Here is a 12,361-nt window from a genome sequence, read left to right as displayed (position 1 = left end):
AACGTTGCAATACACTCACCAGCCATCTCTTATGACCTACACTCTTGTCTATACATCAACAATTCATTGAAAAGGAAGGGCCACCTTACTGGCATTTCTTCCTTTGTACTTATATTTAATGAGTTTAAAAGAAAGCTTCTATGGCTAAGTCAGAGGCCCAGTAAAGGACCAGGTGGTCCTTTAGCCAGGAAGTGTAATAGGAAGCTAGGGGCCAGTCATCCTGTGCTTTTGCATGCCCTTCTTACTTACTGACCCCAGATTTTTCTAGGTAACCTTATAAGGTTGGGCCAATTCCGGCTGAACTTACAGAGTCAGTTCACTGACCTTTATCCCAAACCAAATAAACTGGTAATGCCAGGAATTAAACCTGTGCCCTTTGGATAAAGGATTCTCAACCTAGAGTGCCAGTCACTTCGGAAAGAACACAAATGTGACTAGAGAACAAAAAGCATTTGAAAAGAGATAATACTAAAAAAAAACACCTCAAGTCATAGTTGCTGCCAGTTTTCACTGCTGTCCCTTAAACAATATGTATTTTATTTAGACAGATAAATTTTAAGACAAGTATCAACAAAACTCCATCAGGGATTGTATTTACTTAAGATACAATAAGCAATATGAATGCTTAGTTTTGTGATATTTCAGTCTTGAAATAATAACAAAAGAAAAATTATATGTTTTATTTGTTTTCCACCAGCTCATTTGAGCAAAATCATTTGTGACAGTAATATATCATGGTTGGCTTAGAATCTCTCTTAAATGCTTTAAACAGAAGGAATTTTTAAAATAATTACACTGATCAGCAAGAAGAATATTAACATAACTCTCTAAACTTAGGACTTTTTAAGACAATTTTTTAGCAAAGTAAAGGCAAAACGTTAATAGTGTCTTATGTCATCTAAATATTACCATTAAAGTGTGTCAGATGTATTTTGATATAAGATTCCTCAAAGACTTTTAGTTAAATTTATGAAATGAAGGGCCAGGCATTAATTTACATTTTATGACATGTAATAAGAAAAATAATTCATTTTTTTTCACAAAAGAAAAAGCTTGATGTAAGAAAATAAATGTATTTTTAAAAGAAAGCAACTGACATCAATGAAATAAATAAAACACAAATTCATGGAGAGTAAATAATATCAGCTATATATTTAAACTATAATGAAGTGGCATACAAGATTATTTCTAAATTTGGAAAAAACCGGGTGTTTTGGCTTAAAGTTCTGCTCAATCAACAGGAATTGTCTTTTCAGAACTAGAGCCAGAGTTAAAGAAACTGATAACCAAAAATTAAGGTACCCAAAATTTCAAGACCCCTTAGAGGAAAAAGAATGTAGGTACTTCAAAATACCTTCCTGGGACATACTTTAGCCTCTAGACACATCCCTGACAGTTTCATTTTCCTAACCTAACCTCTTTCAAAGATAGCCAAAAGTAGCTAAAGTAAAATTTTACCCGTACTTTACCCCATACATTTTACCCCATACACCAAGAGCTGGTGAAATCACCCTTACACTCAGATTTCTTATGACTGAAAAGGCAACAATTCGTGCATCGTATAAGGTTAATATAATCTTTGCATTGTACGCGTAAAAATCCAAAATTTAGGCCTCCTCTTTTTAAACTGTCTCCTCTGATTTTTGGGCTCATTTCTAATATGACGCTGCAACTTTTGCCTTTTTCAATAACAGTCACCACTTCGAAGGTTTCTCCAGCAATGACAATTTTTTCTATGTCTGGATTACTGTGTTCTATAAATTCTTTGCACTTTGATTTATTTTTGATTATAGGGGCACCGTTCACAAGCATTCTTGGCAGACATTTTTTCAATTTGTTCGAAGTATATTTTAGTGCTACTGACTTTTTCTTGAAAGCACTAAGAGCAATGTTTAAATCTTGTTTTGAGTTAAACTCAACAATCATTTTGCCTTCTCGCCCGTGTTTGACATTTTTAGCAGAAAATTTGGGGGAATCTTCTCTGATTATTTTACTAATTTTTTTAGCTATTTTTTCCCTAGGTTCTCTCTTTCTTTTTTTTTTGCTTCATTACTGCTTGGCCCAAGAATAACCCTAAAGGTCTTAGGATCTTTAACAATACTAGAGTACGATATACGATTTTCAAGAAAGGATGGAACGATTGTATCTTTATTTTCCAATTTTTCGTGTAATTTCATTATATTTTGAAGATTATCGTTCTCGTTGCACAGAAGTTTTTTCGTTTTCTTCTAAACGCTGATGATATAAAATTTAAATTTGCTCACAAATATCGAATGCATAATCCCTTCCTCCTGGGATTTTTTTAACTTGGCAAGAATTCCTTTTAAAGTACCGATTAGAGAACAAAAACCCTTGGCGTCTTCTGTGCTTAACTTCAAAAGTCTCATCAGCAGCTTGAGTATCGGGGAAAAGCCTTCGATTGCTAGAATCAGAATAAAACACTAGCAAAATCGTTTCATGGCAAGGGATATAGATATTCAACTGAAACCCATATCAACATTTTCACCAATCCATGTGAATCAGGCACAACATTATCCTAACCGGGTAGTTGTTCATAGTTAAAAGGATATGACAGAACTCTATCATTAAATATACCTTACCAAAATTAAACATATTATTTCTCCGTCTCATAGAAACCTCGCTTATATAATTAATAAGATATCTTCCCCTATTACAAGGGGGAATGGAAATCCTCTCTCGCCTTCGGAGATCAACATATCTAATTGTTTAATAGTGAAGACAAATATAATATTAGAGATGATCAAAATTAATAGCAAACAATGACACAAATTAAAAACTGCAATAATTTCAAATTTGTGTTTTAGTTTTTAAGAGTAAAGGTTTCAAACTAAATTCCTTGACCGTAAAAAGGTCAAATTTACTTCGAAATCTAATATTGCAACATGAACCTACTAATAAAGTACAGTTTTGCACTTTGTTGCATCCTTTTCAGCATAGTATTGTAATAACATCAAAGCATCGAAACATACCAGTCCATTTTACACTTTTATAACAAAGAGTGTAATTCATATTTATGGCATATAAAATATTCAAGTAGCTCCACATATATACTGAAATGCAAAATCAGTCTATGTCAAGATTTGCAGTCTATGTCACCCGATATGGAAATGAATCTCTAGAATCAAAGAATTTCGTTTCTTTTTGTAAAATTATTTGAGCACAAAGTGTGAAGCCACCGCGTATTTTCATTTAGAAAATTGAAGAGAGGTTGTGCATGCGTTTGCAACACACAACTCAAAGAAATGCTGAGAAATCATAAGGGTTATAAAGACTCAACAAAACATCATAGAGTGACACTAACCCTATAATATTGTCTCTCTCTCTAGAATTTTCTTTTTTAATAACAAATGCCCTTGTACTTCTGCTTCTTTTAAACTCTTTTAGTAATTCCGATACTCTTAAATTCTGTAAGACTTTTTTTTCTACCACACTTACTTTATCAACTTTAAAAAAAGGTTTTCCCCCTAACCCCCTAAAAGTCATAGAATCTTAACGAAAATCACACCATCGCATTCAGCGTATCAGAGAACCCTACTGTAAAAGTTTTAAGCTCCTATCTAAAAAAATGTGGAATTTCGTATTTTTGGCCAGAAGACAGATCACGGGTGCGTGTTTATTTGATTTTTTTTTCCAGAGGTCATCGTATCGACCAAGTGGTCCTAGAATGTCACAAGAAGGCTCATTCTAACGGAAATGAAAAGTTCTAAGGCCCTTTTTAAGTGACCAAAAAATTGGAGGGCACCTAAGCCCCCTCCCATGCTCATTTTTTCCCCAAAGTCAACGGATCAAAATTTTTAAATTGCCTTTATGTTCCGCATAGTCTAAAACCATAATAACTATGTCTTTGGGGATGACTTACTCCCCACAGTCCCTGGGGGAGGGGCTGCAAGTTACAAGCTTAGACCAGTGTTTACATACAATAATGGTTATTGGGATGCATACAGACGTTTTCAGTGGGATTTTTTTGGTTTGGGGGTGGGGTTTAGGGGACAGGGCTATGTGGGAGGATCTTTCCTTGGAGGAATTTGTCATGGGCGAAGAGAAATTCAATGAAAAGGGCGCGGGATTTTTTAGCATTACTATAAAGAAACAATGAAAAAATAAACATGAAAAGATTTTTTCAATTGAAAGTAAGGAGTAGCAGTAAAACTTAAAACGAACAGAGATTATTACGCATATGAGGGTTCTAAAAATAGTATAAAGAGCCAGGTATTTAGGAGAAGATAAATACCTCGCTGTTTATGCTAAAGTATTTTTAGTAATTTAAACCATGTATTCTACGGCCTTTCTGATTCAGGGGCTATTCTTAAAGAATTGGGACAAAACTTAAGATTTAGTGTAAAGAGCGAGGTATTAACAAGGGGACAAACCCCCTTATGTACATAATAAAAATATAAGAATATAAAAGTTTGTTACGTAAGTTAATTCTAAAGTTACGTATATTTCTTACTAATAAAAATGTTCGTTAAAAATTAAAAGTTCTAGTTGCCTTTTCAAGTAACCGAAAGATTGGAGGGCAACAGGGCTCCTTCCCCACCCCTTATTTCTTAAAATAGTCTGATCAAAACTAAGAGAAAGCCATTTAGCCCAAAAAAAAAATTAATATGCCAATTTCATTTTAATAATTTATGTGCAGAGAGCCAATGTGTTAATTAAAAAACGTTCAGAAATTAAATAAAAAAACCCAGTTTTCTTAACTGAAAGTAAGGAGCAACATTAAAAATTAAAACGGATAGAAATTACTCCGTATATGAAATGGGTTGCCCCCTCCGCAATCCCTCGCTCTTTACGCTAGAGTTTGACTCTTTGCCACAATTCTACTTTTTAAAACAATTAAAAACTTTAGCATAAAGAGCGGGGGATTGTGGAGGGGGCAACCCATTCCATATACGGAGTAATTTCTGTTTGTTTTAAGTTTTAATGTCGCTCCTTACTTTCAGTTACTTACTTTCAGTTTTATTTAATCACAAAAGAAAGGCTATGGGTTAATGCACGAGTCGTAAGGAAAGGCCTTGACTTTGCGCAATCATTTAGCTATTATAGATTCGACGTTAAAAATCTGATGAAATGTGGCACGTCCATAAAATAAAACAGTGTTTAAAGTTCATTAGCTGCATAGCAGTATTTTCAACAACAGTTTTTATTTGATTAGTAAATATATTGGCAACTTATTGTAAGATACTGTTAGCGAATAAATGACGAAGTGTCAGGCTTTTTTTTAATGATATGACCATTGGGACAGAGAACTGTTAGAATTATATACTTTTTGTGGGCAAATCGATGTGATTTTGAATAATATTAGTTAGGGTTTTATCATGGAAATAATTGAATTATTTAATTTTCTCAGAAGACAATATCCCACCATTGCATATCCAAACACCATATTGCTCATCTATGCTACTTTTTTTATCCTGTTTTTTTTTGCACAACAATGAGCGTTATTTACGCTTTTGATTCAATTCTAATTACATCGCTCTTTGCATCTGCTCAAAAATGCAAGAAAATCCCTTATGAAAGTAAAAAAAAAATGGCAAAATTTCCAGAATTTAATTAGAGAAATATTTAAAATCTTTTTCAAATTGTTTTGGAAAAGCTTCAAATTTGATGACAATACCAAATATATGGATATCATTGAAAAAGTATGGCCAATGTTTTCAAAGATTTTGTGTTAATGAGCTTTAAGTAAGGAGTGATGAGGTTCAGTAGTAACCGAAACTCGAACAATCAGAATCTTTATAACAATAGATCCATAAAAATATTCAAATTGTGATGTTTTTTCAAAATATATAAAATTAATCAAATTTAGTGTTACCCACCAAAAGTTACGACACTGAAAATATTTGCCCAACTTCTGGAAAAGGGAGGAAACACCCTCAGAGAGATAGTGCTTTCTTAGTAAATAATGGTGTGGGCACAAAGTATCATTTTTATCTTTTCTTTCTTATTTTTTAGACCAGGATAGTTCGCAGAGGAGTTGTCTCAGAAACTTCGAAATTGGCACATTCGATTTGAAATTGAAATGGCTAGTGCCTCTTTCAATAATTGAAAGTAATTTTAAGGCGGCCATCCCCCTCTCATGCCCATCATTTCTCTAAGCACATCCAAACAAAATTTTGAGATAGCCATTTTATTCAGTATAGTTGAAAGGTCCAGAAATTATGTTTTGAGGATAACAACCCACCTTTTCCCTCTCCACAGCCCCAAAGTCAAGGGTTGTGAGCTATGCCCGGGGGTATATAAAGCTTTTATAGAAATGGTGGTCGTTTATACCTCTGGGGTAAGTGGTATTCAGGAGTCTTAGTGCCCTTTTTAAGGGTCGAAGTGTTCGGAGGGCAGCCACCCCCCCCACATGTTGTATTTTCTCAAAATGCATCTGACAGAAATTTTGAGATTGCCATTTATTAAAAAAATAGTTCTAAGATCATAGGCAGCTCAGTTGCGCTGCCTAAGTAAAGAGTGTTGTGGGCAAAATGTATTTTTTTTAGAACAGGTCCTTTTTGTACAGTAGGAATTGTCGTAGAAACTTCGAAAGGGGCTCATTCGATTGAAAACTGTAAATTCTATTGCCCTTTCTGATAGTTCAAAGTGACTGGAGGGCAACCATCCCCCCCACGCCATCCCCATTTTCGCAAAACATCCAATTCAAATTTTGAGATAGCCATTTTGTTAAACATATTTGAAAGGCCATTAGTCATGTCTTTTGGGATGACACCGCCTCTCCATGGCCCTCAGAACAGCAGTTATAAGTTATATTAGTTGCCCATTGTTAACATTTATGGTTTTCGTGGAAAGGGCGGTCGTATAAACTTCAGATGTTGCTAGTTCAATTGGTAATCAGAAGCCCTAGTGTCCTCTTTAAGAGTTAAAAGTGATAAGAAGGCAACTAGCCCCGCCCTAAGTCTTCTTTTCCCCAAATGCATCTGATAGAAATTTTGAAATGACCCTTTCTTCAAAATAGTCCAAAGATCATATGAAAAGGCCTTCAGGGTTGAAATGTTCGCTCAGAACCTGGGGTCAAGGGTTGTAAGTCATGCCCCGAAGGCATATAAGGTTTTATGAAATGGGAGATCGCAAAAACTTTGGATAGGGCTCATTTGATTGGAAATTTGAAGTTAAAGTGTTCTTTTTAAGATTCAAAAGTGATTCAGATTCATGCATTCCAACATGCATAACTAACTTGCATATACTTGCATAACTAACTTGCATATACTTCTCTAGTAATGACAAAGAAACAATATTCAATCATCAGAATCTTGCTATAGGCCTATGTACTAATATGCACTTTGAACAAAACTAAACATTTACCCTATCTTGGAAAGGGGTTGAGTTAGAGAAATGGAACTTTCAGGAATACTTTTGCAAATTAAAGTTTGTCATGGGAAGATATTTGGAAGTTCTTAGTCTATCTCCACTGATTCTCCCTCTAGAGGACAATGACCTTTGACAATCTTTAAAAATCCTTGTGATATGAAAGTGAAACCTTGAAAAACAGATCTTCTGCTTAAATGAAGTACAAAAAGAAACTGTTTTCATGTTCATAACTTTGATCAATCCTCAATACATTTGGTAAATTTTGAAAAGACCCATTGAAATGGCTTAAAATCTACTTAAATAACAGGGAGTTATTTCTGAATTTTCAGAAATAAAACCAGAGAAAAAGAAACAGATAACTGAAAATTAAGGTAAAATATTGTTTTGTTAAAATTTCAGTAGGTAGCCTATAGACATATCAAATTGGCAAATTGGTATCTGCTGAGCAGATCATAGATTGACCTAAAAATAAAGTGACTATACTGCTTAATGCCATTTTTTATTCTCTTACTGAATATGGTACTTGTGTATTATGTGCCACTCACTTCATAATATGCTGAATAATTGTACTTAACACATTTTACATACATACTTTACCACCTGTTATGGGGGGGGGGTTCTTTTAAAGTTAAGTTGTTTGTAACATGGGAGCCTTATAGTTAAGGAACATCGACTGAGAGGGTTCTATTGACAAGTCTCTATAACTATGGAGACAAAATCATTATCATGACATTCAGGTCTCCCGAGTTGGGCAGATTCCCTTGGGAGCGATCCAGTAGACAATAGGAAGTGTACCTGGTACCTTGACTCAAAGACAAACACAATTATTGACAATAATTTTATTTTCCTACTTCATATACAACTTCAGGTAAAATGACTTCAATGAGAGATAGCAGTATAATGCACATCAAAGACTGAGTACAGAATAAAGACTGAATCAGGACTGAATTAATACTGAATAATACTCCTAGCTTTTGGTCTACCTTATATATCCAGAATCAACCCAGATTTCTAAATTAAGCACTGGGTAGACTGACCTCAGAAATGTTGCAATACAACTCTTCTTTTAATTATACAACATATGGCATAACCTCCTTGCAAAGATTTATTACAACGAGGGTTTTCACCTCCAGTTTGTTGACCAGACCAGAAATAGAAATCTGGTTTCTAATTGGCTTTTATCAAAAGTTTGAATCCAATTTTGATAGTCTTAAAAGTATCGGTTTTTGCTTGCTGTAAGACTTGTACCAAAGGTAAAAAGTATCATTTTTTTGCTTGCTGTATAACTTGTGCCAAAAAGCACAAATCCTATGAGATGATGAATTTACACTTTTAAAATCTTTAGATGTATAAGAGATCTTACTTTAAAATCTTCTAAAGTGAACGAATGAGAGATTTGGTTTTGAGTTCTGTAAGGGGGAGGGGGGGGGGGGGCTGCTGGTCCATATATCAGATTTATTTGGATTTTTTTTTACCAACTAAAAACAGTAGGAAAAGCATCAGGTATAAGTGACTTAAGAGACTCGACAACATTTAGAAAAAGCAACATGCAACCTGATCTAAATAAGGATGGTATTGTAGAGAAGAGAATCAAAGAGAAGCCTACAGGTATATCCCAAATACAGTAAGGGCATATTACAAAGAACAAGAACAGGTTCATTAAATTCCATTGAAGTGGTAAAGAAACAAGAAAATTGCAAAAATTGAGATTATAAGATTAACAAGAAACTATGAAAATTGCAAGTAGAGTACTAGCCTCCTTCCAACAGGACAAATTATGGGATTCACACACCAAAGCTCTGACTATTTTCAATCATCCCTTTAGGAGCCAAAAAAATTAAATACATTTTTTCACATATGTCAAATATGACAGTTGACTCAGGAGTTCAGGGTAAGAGATTCAATACTCTATGGTGCCACCAATGGAAGGACATTTGCTGTCATAAGCATTGTTAATCCTAGCACACACCCACACTCAAATATAACATTCGGTAAAATCATAAACATCTCAAACAGCAAAAATAAAAGACTTTTTTCATTTTTGATAAATATTATTTAAAAAAGGACACTACAAGGCAAATATCAGGTTCATCAGCATGCTAAATTTGATGTGACAATGATAAAATTTTGTTAAATCTTTTCTGGGATCAAATGTGTTAGCTATAGATAACACAGACATTGCAATATCTATTTGTTTATCCATCTGTTTGATTGAGACTATGACCCTAGGTCAAAAAGGCTAAGATTTTTAAAGTTTTTTTCATTGACCTTTAGGTCAAATAAGGAAAGAGGAGGGGGTTCTATACACAAAAATTAGAATTTTTTGTTGATTTGCTGAAGTTAGTGAAAGGAGTATCAAATTTAAATGAAAGATGGAATAAATGTACATACAAAAATTTCACCAAACTGGATCCTACTAGAATTTATCAGATTTGTTTAATATAATTTCAAGAATAGGTAAGGTGCTGTCTCTGATAGTTGACCAAGTTTAAAAAAATCCATTAGGTCAGAAAGCTTAAAAATAAATATTTATGATACACATACACAATATGATACACAATATAGTTAAAGATATGTAGTTAAAGGAAAATATGTTATATTTTTGATCCCTGGGAAATTAGTTTAAAGCCCTATCGTGATTAGAAGAGGTAGCTGACATCAGGTTACTCAAACATAATTCTAAAGGAGCTACACCATGGTTAAAATACTAATACTGCACTGATACTTAGTCAATTATATGGCTATTTCAGCTTATTTGCATTGTGATGATAACAATGGGTTTGCAACTTTAATGTGATGATTGCTTGAAGACAGGATTATCACCCTATTTAGGGTAGATCAATTTTATTTGAAAGAAAATAACTTGGTAAAATTCTAGCTGATTGACTTCTTGCTATCTCAGAAAGGAGTTATGTTAGGATAATGAAACTTTCAGGGAAGCGTCTACAGGCTAAAGTGTGTCCTGGGAAGGTATTTTGAAGTACCTACCTCTACTCCTTCTCCCTCTAGAGAGCCCTGACTTTTGATGACCTTCAAAATGTGTGTTATAAAAGTGAAATCTTGCAAAATAGATCATCTGCTTGAATGAAGTACAACAAAATTGGGTAGAATTATAGTTGATTGACTTCTTGCTATCTTGGAAATGGGTTAGGTTAGGAAAATGAAACTTTCAGGGATGGGTCTACAGGCTAAAGTATGTCCCGGGAAGGTATTTTGAAGTACCTACCTCTACTGCTTCTCCCTCTTGAGGGCCCTGACCTTTGATGATTTTCAAAAATATTTGTGTTATAAAAGTGAAATCTTGCAAAATAGATCTTCTGCTTGAATGAAGTACAACAAAATTATTTTCAGCTTCACAGCTTTGCTCAATCCAAATTTATAAGGTTTTAAATATATGCAAATGCATTTCTTAAATTTTGAAAAAAAAACATTGATATGGGTCAGAATTCTAATCAAATAACAGGAACTGCATTTTCAGCAATAAAGGCAGAGAAAAAGCAACTGGTAACTAAAAATTAAGGTAAAATGTTGTTTTGTCTAAATTTCAATAGGTATAGAGATGTAATGTAGGCAAATGTCAGGGCTCTCTAGAGAGAGAAAGAGTAGAGGTGTTTACTTTAAAATACCTTCCGTTGATATAATTTAGCCTATAGACCCATCCCTGAAAGTTTCATTTTCCTAACCTAACCCCTTTCTGAGATAGCTAGAAGCCACACAACTAAAATTTTATCCAACATTTTACCTTTACCTACTGTGGCAAAACAAGAACTGGAAAAACAAGTATCAGGTGGCAGAATACATTGAAAATATATAATTTGTGCTATATATTTGTAAATTAGGCATGTTGGGGGTAAATTTGTTGTTGTTCATATTTTGACTTAAAAATAAAGTGAATATACCACTTGATGCCTTTTTGTATGTTCTTTACGAATATAATAATTGCTTATATTGCTAATTCAAATTTAAGTACTTATTCACCTTACCTAACATAACCAATTTTGGCAGTGAAAAACATACATTATTTTGCCAAAAATGACCAAAAGCACACATTATTTTGCCAAAAATGACCAAAAATACATACTTTAATTGAAAATTTGCATCAAGGAAGAAGAAAACAGCATGATATTGTAAAGTTTATTAATCCAAATTAATTGTGGAAAATCAGTTATTATGGATTATATAACGTTTTAAAAATGGAGTAATAATGAGACCAATGTTTGAGACCAATGTTTTAATCTTTTTTTTATAACCAGAAACTAGAAATATTTTGGTCATTTTCAAGAGCTCAAAAAGTGCTTAAATTCTAACTTGCAATTAAAGCACTTATTATATTTGTAAAGAACATAAAAGAGGCATCAAGGGGTATGCTCACTTTATTTGTAAGTCAAAAATATAAATAACAACAAATTTACCAATTATTAGTCTAGAGCTGCATGATTTCCCCCAGGGTATATAGGCTAAGTGGAAGGTCACTTGTACCTGATCCTGTCCCTACTATTTACTTGGTTGAAAAAAATCCAAAGAAAGTTCCCATTGAAAAGGAAAGAGCTCAAAAGTGAGATTGAAGTCGTCAGATCTTGGAGGTTTGCCCCTTTAGTCTGTTTAAAGAAAACAGATTCATAATTGAAGCTTTGTTCATTTCAATCTTAAGGGTGACCTACATTTGTGACACTTCATTAGATGGTTGTAAAGGGATACTTTTTTTTATTTGTCTTGTTTGTTTTCTACATGATTTTTTTTAATCTTTAAATTTATATACATTTCTTACAAATTAATTAGTCATAACACAGTTTCATTTGCAAGTTTTGACCTATTTTGTAACCCCTGGTCTCAAAGTTGATCATATATTTATTGAAGCTAGGAAATATAGAACTACTGTTTGTTTAAAGGAAAATGGATGGACACAAGTAGGTTTTATGCACTAAAGTCCTAGGGCCATGGCCATTAAAACAAAACAATGAAGATTAAGTTTAAAATACTTGATATTAGATAAATATAACAGTGTCACAAAGAAAAGCCATTCACAAAA

Source organism: Artemia franciscana, unplaced genomic scaffold (assembly GCF_032884065.1).
Source record: "Artemia franciscana unplaced genomic scaffold, ASM3288406v1 Scaffold_772, whole genome shotgun sequence".
Lineage (NCBI taxonomy): Eukaryota > Metazoa > Arthropoda > Branchiopoda > Anostraca > Artemiidae > Artemia > Artemia franciscana.
The sequence above is the reverse complement of the archived record's forward strand: the minus strand, read 5'-3'. Positions refer to the sequence as shown.